The sequence below is a fragment of the Lemur catta genome, chromosome 19 (genome assembly GCF_020740605.2).
Source record: "Lemur catta isolate mLemCat1 chromosome 19, mLemCat1.pri, whole genome shotgun sequence".
Taxonomy (NCBI): domain Eukaryota; kingdom Metazoa; phylum Chordata; class Mammalia; order Primates; family Lemuridae; genus Lemur; species Lemur catta.
The window spans coordinates 36883925-36898955 of NC_059146.1; the positions used below are offsets into that span (position 1 = coordinate 36883925).

The 15031-nt window shown below is 44.3% G+C and overlaps 1 pseudogene; it reads left to right on the forward strand.

Annotated features, from left to right (window-relative positions):
• Positions 1–2897: 2897 nt before the first annotated feature.
• LOC123624547 lies at positions 2898–7199 on the forward strand (annotated as a pseudogene).
• The last annotated feature ends 7832 nt before the right edge of the window (positions 7200–15031 follow it).

Below are 15031 nucleotides of genomic sequence, written 5' to 3' on the forward strand. Positions count from 1 at the left end.
ACCGGTGGGCTGCTGCCGGGGCCATCAGAGCGGCAGGAGCAGCGCGGGCAGGACCGGACAGGACGCCCTTCTCCTCCCCGGGGGGCTGGGCGGCGGCAGGAGGGCGGCGGGCTCGCTGGCCGGCCGGCCGGGCCCTGGTCACACTGCTGTCGGCCAGGCTCCCGCCTTGCGCTGCGGGTGCCGTCGGCAAGCACTGAGGGGCCCTGTGTTCCAGACGCTTCTAGCGACATCGCCTGCACCAGCTCATGCCCTTCCACGGCAGCAGTGGAGCAGCACCTAGTTCTGTTTTCACTTGAGAGATGGGTGAGGAGACGGAGACCTGGAGAAGGCGGGTGACTTGCCCCGGGCCACAGAGAGTCGCAGGAGCCCACGCTCCCTGACCGCTGAGTCTGCGGTGACCAGATCCCGCAGGTACGGTGACAAGACCAGACCAGGCTAGAGTTGCCAGGGGCCCAAACTGACCAAAAAGGTGAATCAAAAGACAGACGGGCGGGACTCAGCGGCTCACATCTGTACTCCCAGCTACTCGGGAGGCTGTGGCAGGAGGATCGCTTGAGCAAAGGAGTGTGAGGCTGCTGTGAGCTATGATGGCACCACAGCACCTTAGCCTGGGTGACAGAGTGAGACCCTGTCTCAAAAAACAAACAAAAAAAAAGTTAAAAATAAGGTCCGTGGGCTCCTGTAGAAGGAGGAATGAATTCTGAAGAGGAGAACCAGAGGAGGAAGGCTCCCCCCAGAACGTGGGTTAGTCTTCAGCAAGGCCCCATCTGTCACCACGCATCACTCGAGCAAACCCTCGGGAACCACTAGCTCCTCAGACACTTCTCGTCCTGGGTCACCTCCTGGAGACCCTATCAGGAGCCCCGAAAATAGAAAGGTGGCCAGCTCAAAGGATGACAACTTCCGGAGAGCAAAAGTTTATATCTTTCGGCTTTATTCAGTGCTTATAAGGAGAAGAGGTTAGTTTCTGAGAGCCCCACAAATCACTCACTACCACCTCAAAAGATTGATTTTATTTTTAAAAATATGTTCTCTTCACAGAATGTACAAGACGAAAGGCAGCAGCCAACCTGCCGCAGAGAGACCTCACACAACGCAGAGGTTGGGCCCCGCTTCCTCCTGAGAGGCGAAGACTGTCTCGGTCCGGTAGACATGGGCAGTCGCAGGGCATGGCACCTGCAGGGGAGAGACCCTGAGCCAGTGTCAGTCTTAGGTTATTACAGCTGTCCAGAGGTTTACAGTTAAGAAACATTTTTTTTTTAGGAATATAAAAATATTTATTGACCGCTGTTCACCAGTATTTACAATAAACAGTATACAGTTGGATACCATTCTGATTACTACAAGGCTGTTCTTCCTGGCTTCTGCAGAACCAGTAACCCAAATACTGAAAAGATTGAGCCTACATGTAAGAAATGAGTTGGGGTAAGAAAAAACATGCAGGTCAATAGTTTAGATTACAAAAAGTTTGTTTACTCATTTATGTCAGCAGGTCTGAAACTGCCAACATTTCTAACCATCTGAATAAGTTTCCATGGGCCAAGCCTTAGCTATTCCATTAATCATGAACTTTTAGTCAATGCAGCACAGGGATTTCAAGTTTTTGTAAAAGAATTGCTCACTAGGGGAATCTTTAATGTTCATTTAACTAAGTCTTGTTTACTGTATTAGAACACACCAGAATTTGTCTAGTTTCCTCATCTGGGTGGGGAGATTTTTGGTAGCGATAAAGCTTTTCCTTTTAGGAATTTTGCAAACACAATGTTGCATTTATATGAATATACATGTAGATACGGATTCTAATATGGCTTCCTTTAAATTATCCAATTAATTATGAACCAACTATTTAGTTTGAAATGTTACAGCTTCAGGAAAATTTTCAGTTCTTAGGTTGCTCAGAATGATAGCATCACAGACACATGGGCTTACCCATGATTTTTGTTTCGGTGAATGTTTAAAAATAAAGAGAATCATTTACATATGCATTTTACGTATACACACACAAAAACAAATTTAAAAAACCCAGAATGGTCCTTAGGCATGAGTTAAACACAAGTTCTGACTGAAAAATGGCTATGGAAATTTCCCCTAGCATTTAGAAAAGCTGTTCTCTAATGCAGAGGAAATAATATACCATGGTATCATATGTCCTTTTCTGATAAAGGAAGCAACTACCGAAAGCTTTTGTTTGTTCAAAGTAACCAGTGCTATTGATGCACCCCCCAACAATTCTCTCAATACTACTTTCAAAACAAATGTATCAAACTTGATTTATTAGATGTAGTTATTTCTTCACATTAGTAAATCAAAAACCAAGCCCCAGATTGTGTGTGTATATATAAATATATATAAAAAACAATGCAAACAATTATTGAGCTTCATCTTCTGGACAAGAATGCCAAGTTAGTCTCTCTTCATAAAAAGCAATTACAATTTGAGGACACTTCATATTTGCTTCTTTTGCCAGCACCAAATCTGCCTCATCTGAATCTTTCCATTTCATAAGAAACATTAATTCCCCACTGCTATCCGTGGCACCAATTATTCTTTCAGGATCAAGACCTCTGGCAAAGCCTCTTGGTTTGTCAGCACCATCTCTTTTTTTCTTTGATTTGCTATCGTCAGATTCACTGTCAGATAAAGATTTTCTTTTTGTACCATCTTTTTCTTTACCAGCTCTTTGAGAATTAAGAAATGCTTCAGGGAGACTCGCCGTGACACGGGCCTAAGCCACCGCGACTCGGGCATCTGGACAGCTCGGACCCTCGGGCCAGGCAGGTGCCGCCCCTCAGAGGGTGGGCCAGGGCCAAGGCGCCCACCCGCGCGGCCCCCACCGTGGGCCGGAGCCGAGTCGCCGCCCCGCCTGCTGGGGGACGGCGGGCCGGAGCTGCGGGAGCCGGGGGACCCCACGCTGGCTGCGTGCAGGAGAGGAGGGAGGAGAAACTTTGCCCTTTATTGATTTTAGCCGTTAAATGCAAGGAACTCTGTGTTGGAAGGAAAAATGTCCTTCTTCAATTTCCGTAAGATCTTCAAGTTGGAGAGTGAGAAGAAGAAGAGGCAGTATGAACATGTGAAGAGGGACCTGCACCCCGAGGAGTTTAGGGAGATTATAGGAGAACTGGATGACGGAGCCTTTGGGAAAGTGTACAAGGCCCAGAATAACGAGACCAGCGTTTTAGCTGCTGCAAAGGTGATTGACACCAAATCTGAAGAACTTGAAGACTACATGGTTGAAATTGATATATTAGCATCTTGTGATCACCCAAATATAGTCAAGCTTCTAGATGCCTTCTATTATGAGAATAATCTTTGGATCCTTATTGAATTTTGTGCAGGTGGAGAAGTAGATGCTGTGATGCTTGAACTTGAGAGACCATTAACTGAGTCCCAAATACAAGTAGTTTGCAAACAGACTTTAGAGGCATTGAACTACTTACATGATAATAAAATCATCCACAGAGATCTAAAGGCTGGCAACATTCTTTTTACTTTAGATGGAGATATTAAATTGGCAGATTTTGGAGTATCAGCTAAAAACACGAGGACAATTCAAAGAAGAGATTCCTTTATTGGCACACCATATTGGATGGCTCCTGAAGTAGTCATGTGTGAAACATCTAAGGACAGACCCTATGACTACAAAGCTGATGTTTGGTCCCTGGGTATTACTTTAATAGAAATGGCTGAGATAGAACCACCTCATGATGAATTAAATCCAATGCGAGTGCTGCTAAAAATAGCAAAATCTGAGCCCCGTACTGAGCACAGCCATCAAAATGGTTTTCAAATTTTTAGGACTTTCTAAAGAAATGCTTGGAAAAGAATGTGGATGCTAGGTGGAATACATCTCAGCTACTGCAGCATCCCTTTGTTACTGTTGGTTCCAATAAACCAATCTGAGAATTGATTGCAGAGGCAAAGGCTGAAGTAACAGAAGTTGAAGATGGTAAAGAGGAAGATGATGATGAGGAAGCAGAAAATTATCTGCCAATACCTTCAGATAAGCATGCCTCCTCTGATCTTAGTATTGCCACCTCTGAAGAAGACAAACTTTCACAAAATGCGTGTATTTTGGAATCTGTCTCAGAAAAGACAGAATGTAATACTTCTGAAGATAAATTCAACAACAAATTTCTTATTGAAAAACCTACCACTGATGAACCTGAAAAGGCTATGGATAGAATTAATGAACTTGGTGACGATGCTCATTTAGAAGCTATGGCTGAACTCCATAATAGAACAACAGTAATCAAAGAGAATGGGAGAGAGAAGAGACCTGAGTCTGAAAATCTACCTGATACAAGAAACCAAGAAACTGTGAACACTAATTCAGTCAGTGAAGGAAAAGAGAATAATGCAGTGATAACTTTAGAAACAAACATTGAAGATAATCTAAAATCTGAGGAAGAAAGGGATCAGGAAGAGAAACAGACATTTGAAAATAGGCTTATAAAATCTGAAGAAATTAAAGATACTCTTATTCAAACAATAGATTCAGTTACTCAAGAGACTGCAGAAAAAGAGGAAGATATTCAAGCAATTGATAGTGAAGTTGGCCTTAAAAAGGAAGACAGCCAAGAGAAATTAGGAAAAGATGACAAAACTCAAAAAGATGTCATCAACGATACAAGTAATGTGGTAGAAATAAACGAGGGAGTAGATGTTCAGAAGGTTGTTGAAAACAGTGCTGAGGATACTCAGAGTAATGATGGGGAAGAAGTGATTGAAGTAGACCAGAAATTAATAAGGAAGCCTGAGGAGGATCTTGAGGCTGGTGGTACTAAGGAAGTTTCTATTAAAGAAATAGTTGAAACTAATGAGATAGATCAAAAATCTGTAGAAGGTAAAAATAAGGAACAATTAATAAACAGTCAGAGAACATATTGGAGACCAGTGAAGAACTAGGGACAAATGAGGTTGAAGAAATTACTGAATGAAGTAGCACAGAAAAAACAGAGGTTGGAAATGTAGTGATTGATGCTGACCAAAAGACTTTTTAGGAGGTGAAACTCAGGATGCTCATAAAGCCACTACTCAGATAGATACAGAGGAAAAAGAAATGCCATGTGAAGTGCCGATTAAAACAGAACCTCAGGTTACTGCAGTTTCACAGCCCAGTAAACCTCAGCCTGTTCTAATACCCAGTATTAATATCAACTCTAGAGATGCAGAAAATAAAGGAGAAATCAGTGCTTTGTCAAAAAATGAAACCATGCTGCTTCCAGAATCTGAGAATCAAAAGGAACATGATGCTGATTCAGGCACTGGTTCTACTGCTGATAACAGCAGCATTGACTTGAATTTATCCATCTCTAGCTTCCTCAGTAAAACTAAAGACAGTGGATCAATATCTTTACAAGAAACAAGAAGACAAAAGAAAGCATTGAAGAAAACACGCAAATTTATGGTTGATGGTGTAGAAGTGAGTGTAACAACGTCAAAGACAGTTACAGATAGTGATTCCAAAAGTGAAGAATTGAGGTTTCTTAGATGTCAGGAACTTCGGGAATTAAGATTTCTTCAAAAAGAAGAGCAACGAGCCCAACAACAGCTTAATAGTAAACTGTAGCAACAACGAGAACAAATTTTCCGGCGCTTTGAGCAGAAAATGATGAGTAAAAAGCGGCATATGACCAGGAAATTGAGAAACTAGAAAACCAGCAGAAACAGACTATTGAACGTCTGGAACAAGAACACACAAATCACTTGCAGGATGAAGCCAAACGCATCAAAGGAGAGCAAGAGAAAGAGCTGTCCAAATTTCAGAACATACTAAAGAACCGAAAGAAGGAGGTTATAAATGAAGTGGAGAAGGCACCCAAAGAGCTGAGAAAAGAGCTCATGGAATGCAGGAAAGAGGAACTTGCACAAAGCCAGCATGCTCAAGAACAAGAGTTTGTTCAGAAGCAACAATAAGAATTAGATGGCTCTCTGAAAAAGATCATCCAACAACAGAAGGCAGAGTTGGCCAATATTGAGAGCAAGTGCCTGAATAACAAGCAACAGCTCATGAGAGCTCGAGAAGCTGCAATTTGGGAGCTTGAAGAACGACACTTACAAGAAAAACACCAACTGCTCAAACAGCAACTTAAAGATCAATATTTCATACAAAGACATCAGCTACTTAAGCGCCATGAGAAGGAAACAGAACAAATGGAGCATTACAGTCAATGACTTATTTGAGGAATTGAAAAACAGGCAGACTCAAGAAAGAACAATATTACCCAAGATTCAACACAGTGAAGCTAAGACTCGAATGGCCATGTTTAAGAAAAGTTTGAGAATTAAAAGACAGCTACACCAGATCAGGACTGTGACAAAATTAAACAGTTTGCTGCACAAGAAGAAAAGAGGCAGAAAAATGAGAGAATGGCTCAGCATCAGAAACATGAAAATCAAATGCGGGATCTTCAGTTGCAGTGTGAAGCCAATGTCTGAGAACTGCCTCAGCTGCAGAATGAAAAATGCCACCTGTTGGTTGAGCATGAGACACAGAAACTAAAGGAGTTAGATGAGGAACACAGCCAAAAATTAAAGGAGTGGAGAGAGAAATTGAGACCTAGGAAAAAGACACTGGAAGAAGAGTTTGCCAGGAAACTCCAGGAACAGGAAGTGTTCTTTAAAAGGACTGGGGAGTCTGAATGCCTTAACCCATCAACACAGAGCCGTATTTCTAAATTCTATCCTATTTCTAGCTTGCATTCCACTGGAGCATAACATGGGAAGCATTCTGTGCTTGAGTTGGCTTTTTAAATATGTCATTCTATTCTCTTCATCTTCTGCCACTGTCTATATCAAATAGCTCACGAAGACAATCACCTGCCTCACCTTCTAGGTGTTTTTTTGTTTTTAGTTTTGGGCTTTTTTTTTTTAAAGCAAAGATGAAGAGAAAACAAACTAAGACAGATGCTGGGCCATGCTGGCAAAGTAGCATCTTGCAGTAATTCCCTAAGGTGATTTTGTATATTAATCTTAAAAATTGTATTCTTTAGACACTGTTACCTGAAAAATTATTAAGAGAAATAATGTTTAAAGTTATTAAAAAAAACTGTTATGTCACTAAGTATTAATAAATGTCTTTTTACCTGTCCTAACTTCTCAGTGATGCCTAAATTCTATAGCTGAAGCTCTGCTGTAGAGGATTGAAATGATTTTCTTTTGGTGAATCAGCTCTCATAAAAAAGCTATGAGTTGCTCAAAATGTTCTATTGATTCAGTGAATAAATATATTTTATCTTTAAATAGGAACAAACTCTTTTAAAAGAGAGAAATTATTTCAGTAATTTGTTGAAAGTAACCTATTTAGGCATGAGCTAATAATTGAGGGTGCTAGTTTTATTAAGATAGTGCCTAAAACACTAAATTTTAATCAAGTCTAAGATAGGATTTTCTTTTTGACCAACAGAGACATAACATCCTTAGCATTAAACATTATTGTGTTAAAAATCTTGCTCCTGTTACCATTTGATGGAAATTTTCATCCTAAAATATATGTTGTACAGAATTTGGAAGACAAAAAAAAAAAAAATAAAAGTAGCTTTTAGATGTGCAAACTGGAAATGTAAAACACCAAACTAAAAGTAAGATAGATTTAGCCATCTCAGTTTATTTTCTAAAATAATACACGAGTTAAATGACTTCCCTCCATCTTAGTGAATTCTGTTCATTCAAAACTCTATGAGAAGCTTGCAGGCTCTGAGTTATATTTATAAATATATTTTCTGAAATTAATTTTAAAAAGCATTTGTTCAGAATACTTTTTTTAAAGGATTTAAATATTTAGGCAAATGTCAGGAATGACTTTTCATTGTTTTGAAATGAGGCAACTTACATTTTGGTGTTATTTTGTTTCATATTTAAATTATTTACTTTGAATGGGAAAACCCTGAAACGTTTATCATGTGGTTGCTGATATGTGTAATTATTAATGAAATGTTCATTCTCAGTCCCTTTTGAGGCTTAGAATTTCAACCATGTGTCAGGTCAAACAGTATTATGAACTGGACTTTGGTGTGTGAGACAGCACACTTGTAAATGATGCTTGTTGCCTGCCATTTTACAACCTATTCTCTCTTAAGAGTGCTAGGTACTAAATTGTAGAAGTTTGTTTTTAGTTGTATTACTTTTGAGGCTGGTAAAAAATTTAAATGCAACTTTGTGGGAACACTGACTTATACTAAGAAAATGTAAATGTCTGTAGCACTTTCTTGCAGTTAATTTGAAAACTTTAGATGCTGAACCTTATTTTGTCAGTGGTTTAGATGATTTAAAAATGTATGTGTGATTTTAATTTTGTAATTGTTTTGACAAGCATAGTTTACTTGGACAACTTTGTAGGTAGCCTTAACTTCTGGCCAAGTTTGTTTTTTATATAAATATATATACATATATCATCACTTATCACATGTATGTGTTACTATATACAAAACTCTTTGAATGCTTTATTCTCAAATGCTGGGTTGAAAAATGTTTTTAAAGCCTCTTGAAATACATACCTTTATAAAGTAATATTCAGGATGATGGAAATTATTTATATTGTTATGATAAAAACGACAGTGTATTTAATGATTTATTTGAAGAGGGAGTGGGAGGAAGGTTCTCACAACCACTTTCTCCTTTGAAATTTTCAGTTTATTAACTTCTTAAAAATGAATACTTTAGGCAGTAGGTATTTTTTCAGTATCATTGAAATGATACCCTGAGTGGTAAAGTTTGTGGCACCTAATTAATTTGGTCTGAATATTTGATGCTTTCCCTTTCAGTTTGACATTCAGAGTATTGACTCAAGGAGAGAGGCTCAGAGTGGCATGGTTGATGCTCTGGGCAAAGTTATTAGCGACTTGCATCTCCCGTAAAACTGCCTTTTGGATTCAGTGTGTGTGCTTGAGTTCTCTTTCAAACATGACCATATTCATATGGGTGCAAGACTATACAATGATACCTATATAGAGGTGAAGCATTCATTTTCATACTTAAAGTTATATAAATCTTTTCAAAAATTGTTTTGTTATAGAATATAGTGTTTGTACCCATACTGGCCCACCTCTTGTTAGGCCCTATATTCAAATAGATAATACTGATCATTCTTTCTTGCATGAAGTGTAGGTAGGGAGTGGATGAGGGGCACAGACTTTGAAATCTAAGAGTACAGTCAAATTTCTTCCTGATTTGGTTGATTTGTTGCTGTGGCAGAATGTGCCATGAAATGCATAAAAGAACTTCTCCATATGTGCACCCTAATCAGTCCCCTCTCCTCCTTTTCCTGAGTGCTGTGAGCACACCAGAGCTCCACACTTCTGTAGGTCCAGCTCCTAGAGCTTGGGGCACCAGGCTGCCTTTCCTAGTCCTGCCAACTATAAGGTATGAATTGCTGAATTAGCTGCTATTTTATGTGGAGTCACATTAAGCTTTTTCTTACCCTTCTCTATGGGGAAGCTATAGGGTGGGTAAGGAGGAAGTTTAGAGTGCTTTTACTTTGCTGAAAATGTTAGAACTTTCCTGTTACAGGACACAGCAAATTGTAATTAAATATAAACCAGAACCAGAGCTACCTCTAAGTAGTATTTCCTCAAGCACAAAGCTCTCAGGCCTATGGGACCCACTTTAATAGAGAGCCTCTGATGTCTTGAGCACCAGTGAGTTTCAGAAGTGACTATTTTTTGTACTCTTCTAGTTTCCTCGTATACACACTTTTTCCCATTCCACACTGTGCTTAAATGACAGACTTCTGAGAAGCCAAATTCTGTCAAAGTATTAGCTAGAGATGTTGATTAAAGGCAAACCTAGACTGAAGTGGAAGAAGAGTGTTCCAGTTCTAACAGTCTTTTGATTAAATAAATAAATTCTTTTCTGGGAAATGACTTTTTTATAGGAAATGGGATGATATTTTAAATGCTTTTCTTAAGTTGAAGGCACAACAGTTAATGCCTCTATTGTTGCTATTCTGTGGCTGATGTGCTTTTGATAAAGCTTCAAAATTTCTGCTACTAAGCCTAGGATAGAGTGTTTTACCAGTTTTAAATGTTGGCTGCAGCTTTTTGTTGATCTTTCTCTGATTTGCAGTGTAATGAGTTCATAAGCTAAATTTTCAGAAAGAATTTTGTTTCAAATTATGCCTCTTGTCTATTTGAGAGCAACATGTCTTTTCAATCATGAGATTGACACACAAAAAATAAAGTTATTTCTTAATCTAAAAAAAAAAAAAAAAAGAAATGCTTCAATTAACTCTGGACAATCCAAATTTTCTTCAGGTTCCCAAGTGTTGTCAGCATCTGTAAATCCCTTCCACTTCAGGAAATACTCCACTTTCCCATTTACTACACGTTGATCCAATACTTTTTCCACCACAAATTCTTCAGGCTCTGCCTCTTCAACCTTTATTCTGTTTCTTTCCCATTTTTTGCAATGTAGTTTTATTGGAGGCCATTTTTTTTTTTTTTTTTTTTTTTTTGAGACAGAGTCTCACTCTGTTGCCCGGGCTAGAGTGAGTGCCGTGGCGTCAGCCTAGCTCACAGCAACCTCAACCTCCTGGGCTTAAGCAATCCTCCTGCCTCAGCCTCCCGAGTAGCTGGGACTACAGGCATGAGCCACCATGCCTGGCTAATTTTTTCTATATATATTTAGTTGTCCATATAATTTCTTTCTATTTTTAATAGAGATGGGGTCTCGCTTTTGCTCAGGCTGGTCTCGAACTCCTGACCTCGAGCGATCCTCCCGCCTCGGCCTCCCAGAGTGCCGGGATCACAGGCGTGAGCCCCCGCGCCCGGCCTGGAGCCGTTTGTTACTGCAGACTTGAAGAGCTATTATTCACCGCCTCCGAGCGGCTCCGGGTCGCGGTCTACGGCGTCTCTCAGAAACATCTTTGTATAGACGAGCTCAGCTGGGTGGGGACGCGCTGGTCCCCTCATTCTGCAGGCGAGGTGAGTGGCTGGCCGAGGCTCCAGTGACTCGTCAACCCTCCCTGGGAGCAGGCCCGACCGCGTGGTTCCTGGGTTCGTGTCCATCACCGACTTTTCCGCTCAAGCGCTGGCGTCTCAGACAAGGCGAAGCCACCGGGGACGGGGGTAGGGAGACCGGCTGTGAAAGCGTCTCCACCCGGCTGACTTGTGTGTCGGCAGTCTGCAGGGACACACGGTTTGGACAGCCGTGTGACAGCCTTCACACCAAAGGGGTCCAGCCTTCACTGAGCTTGTCTTGCGCAGGTTCTCATTCACCCCTGAGAAAACCCGTTAAATATGTTCTAAATCCCCATCTACAGACGTGGAAATGGCAGCTTTGCGACTTCAGTAACCTGCCCAAGGTCACACCAGTGGGGCGCTGTGGAGTCCCAGTTTAAGCCCGTTGTCTGGTGTGGGGTCTGTGTCCCTCCCACTGCCTCCCTCGAGTCCCCTCTCCTCCTGCCGTGTGTGCCTGCTGTCTGCAGGGCCACATGCTGCTCATCTGGAACCAGGAGAAGAGCTGTTGTCTTCCCGGGGACCTGACAGTGGATGACGTCCCCCAGGACAAGGAAGTCCAGGTAGGCAAGGGAGCGACATGGGTGGGAATAGAGGCAGTGGCCCCTGGCCCCTGGCGCTGAGGAGACTGGAGGAGCTGTGTCCGCAGGAGGCTGCTGGCCTCCTGCTGCAGGGCTGCCCCGCGCTGCTGCCTTCTGGGCCTGGCGATGGTCTAAACCTGCCACGGCCACTCGGGAGGGAGGCTGAGGCGGGAGGATCGCTTGCACCCAGGAGCTTGAGTCCAGCCTGGGCAACGTAGCGAGACCCCGTCTCTATGTACATCATGATCTTCCTGTCCCTGGTTGCAAACTCCTGGCAGGCGAGTGCTGCTCCTCTTTCTTTCCGAGCTCATTTCCGAACCCGTCTCTGCTCTCTCCGAATGAGAAAGAGGAGGACGCTTCTCCGTACCGACGTGCCCACACTGGAGCACACTTATCGCCCCCCGGGGCCGCCCCTCGGTTGAGGGTGGAGGGAGAAGCTCCCCCGGAGACACAGGGGACTCTGCTCCAGACAGGCTTCCCTGCTCAGGAGACTGTTGACAGTGTTGACGACAGCACTGTTCCTGCCAGCCAGGACACACTTCCTGCCTCCCTCTGCTCACCGTGTATTATGCACCTCCTGTATACCAGGGCCTGTTACAGGCCTTGAAGATACAAAGACAAATTTTAAAATGCTTCTGCCTGAAAGAGCCATGGCTTCTAGTAGATTCCCTGTCGTAGGCCTTAGCTACGGCTGTGTTGCATGGAGTAAAATGCGTTTTTCATAATCTGTGTTTTCTCAGGCCACAGCAAAGGAGGCTAAAAATAGGGCTACTCTGACAGCCGTGAAGAACATTTTTCTGGTCCTCATCTCCACCTGCTGTTGTTAGAACTTCAACCCCTGGGCGTCCTCCAGGGGGATCTCCTGTGGACTGTGGATGAACACCATTCTTTCTTTCTTTCTTTCTTTCTGTTTTTGAGGTCACAAAAAGAATTTTAATAGTGGCTAATAAGGACAATTACCTCTTAGTACTCATCAAAAACATGGCTTTCCCGCTCAGATTACAACCAGACAGAATTAACATCTCACTGCGTCAGTTGTTCCTGCATGTTAATTATCAATACAGAGGAAAGCGAAACAGGGTACAATATATAAAAAATAACATATATGTGTACACGTATATACACAAAAACATATACACATATGTATACATAGTTCACATTTCCCAGTCAAGTGTTTAGAAAAACTAAAATAAAACAAACACAAATATAACTTATTTGGTCTTGGAGAGGTATACATTCTACACATACATGCATGCATATATATATACATATATATATGTATATACCTTCATATATATATATGTATATAATGCCTACACGCATGTTAGCACACTGGTATACACACGCAAGCATGCCTACTCGCTTGTCTATCACATGCTACACCAGCTCGATTTTTCAGATGGTCATTCAAGTTTCACCTTTGTTCTGGGCTGTCTCTACTTTGTTTTCTGTCAACTGCCAAGCCGTGTTCTATCAACACTTTACGGAGTGGGCCACGCCAACAGGAAGGCCGGGATCAATATGCAGGCTGCGGTCTGGGTGCTGTCGCCTGTCCAGCAGCGTGGCCTGGCGTGGGCAGGGAGTGCAGGACACGTCCTCCCTCACCCGTAGAGGGGCAGCCCAAACAGCTCGGCCGGAAGTCCTGCAGGGAATCCAGCACCGGCGTGGCCTTTGCCGTCAGGTCGCGGCTCAGGGGTCCGTCTGGAGCCGTGACCGCCTGCATCCCGGCTGCCAGGGCCGCCTGCAGCCCGTTGGGAGCATCTTCAACGACAAGGCCCTGCTCCACGGGAGGAGGCGGGGACAACCTCTTGGCACAAGCCAGGAATATGTTGGGCTCCGGCTTCCCGCTCTTCACTCCCGGGTCTTCTCCCAAAACGAGGTGACGAAACAAACCAAAGAATTCCTTGTTCCTGCTTGTCTTCATCTCGAGTGACGCAGACCCGGAGCTGGCGGCGGCAGAGGCTATGTTGTGTTTCCGCAGGTGGCGGACGAGTTTTCAGCCCCTGGCATGAGCGCGGCCGTGGGGACAGCTCCTTTAACGTCGCTTGGCTTTCGTCCCACGGCTCCTCCTTGGACGCGGGGGGTCAAGACGTCTGTGACGATCTGCGCGGCCTCCGGCGCCTTCTTACCCCTGACCAGGGACTGCACGTCCCAGGTGTGATTCCTCCCGGAGCGGCCACATGTTTCTCGAAACGCCACTGAACACAGCCGTTCGGTACCCAGAAGAAGGCCGTGCGTGTCACAGAGGAGGCGGGTGACGGGGCGCAGCATGGTGCCGCCTTCTCGGTCTAAACACCGTCCTTTAGTCGCCGCCCGGAGCTGGCCTTCGCCGCCCCCCGACCCCGGGGTCTTGTTCCGACCTGGGTTCATACAGGCGCAGGGCCCGAGAGGAGGAGGAATCAGGTGCCTGGTGGCACCTCCACTTGTCGCCAGCCACCAGGGCCAGCACCTGCCAGAAGGGGCCCGGGAGCGCCACGCTGGCCCTTCCTAGATTGGCTGTTTGACCCCAGAAGGCTCTGAGCCCTCCAAGAGTCGCGGGCCACCGGCAGTGCTGCTGAGGCGACATGGTGCAGGCAGCAGAGGCGACAAGAGTAGACGGGAAGGCAACTTCCAAACTGCAGTGGCGCAGAGGAAGTTCTCCAAAGGCGGGTCTGAAAGTCCCACATGAGTATTTGCTGCGTGTCAGGGACGCGCCAGACCCCACACGCCCCTGTGACGTCTCAGCTCCCAGCAGTGACACAAAGGCTCTCAGGAGCCCCGCGGTGACCCCAAAACGTAACACGCGAGTGGACACACCCCTGTTTAAAATCAGCATTTTTCTGAAGTTTTTTTATTGGACTGAGGGCTCTTTTTTCTCACTTAAAATCTCTTCTTCCCATAGCACTGGGGCCTGGGGAACAAAACCTAGTGCCGGTGACCGGCCCTGGGTGACACGCAGGAGGGTGGCGGGTGGGGGGGGTGCTCTTCACTTCTTCTGCCTCCCAGGGGGTCTGCGACCCTGGAACCCGGGACACCCCGGTCCTCTCCCCTGCTGGCTCGGGTGGCACATCCCACATCCAAAGCAGCGATAGCTGTGGACTGACGTGGGACACCTTTTCTACACGCTGTCAGCTGAGCCAACTGGGTGGGGGGACACGTTGGGGAAAGAATTGCGGTTGGGGAATCAGCAGACAGGGCCGGCACTGCTGACTATCGATCATCTGCGGGATTCTGGGGGATGCTGAAGTCCCCGCAAGCCTCAGTTTCCATCTGTGAAATGGGGACAACACACATTGGACAGGCTGGGCCAGGATGAAATGAGATAACGTGGGAGAAAACCCGAGACTTGTATCAACGTGCTGGAAGGATCCAGAAATTTCTAGCCTAACACACACCCTCAGCACAACACACACACCACACATCACACTCACCACACACTCATACACCACACATCAAACACACAACATAGCACACTCATACACACTCATACACCACACATTGCACACACCACACACCACA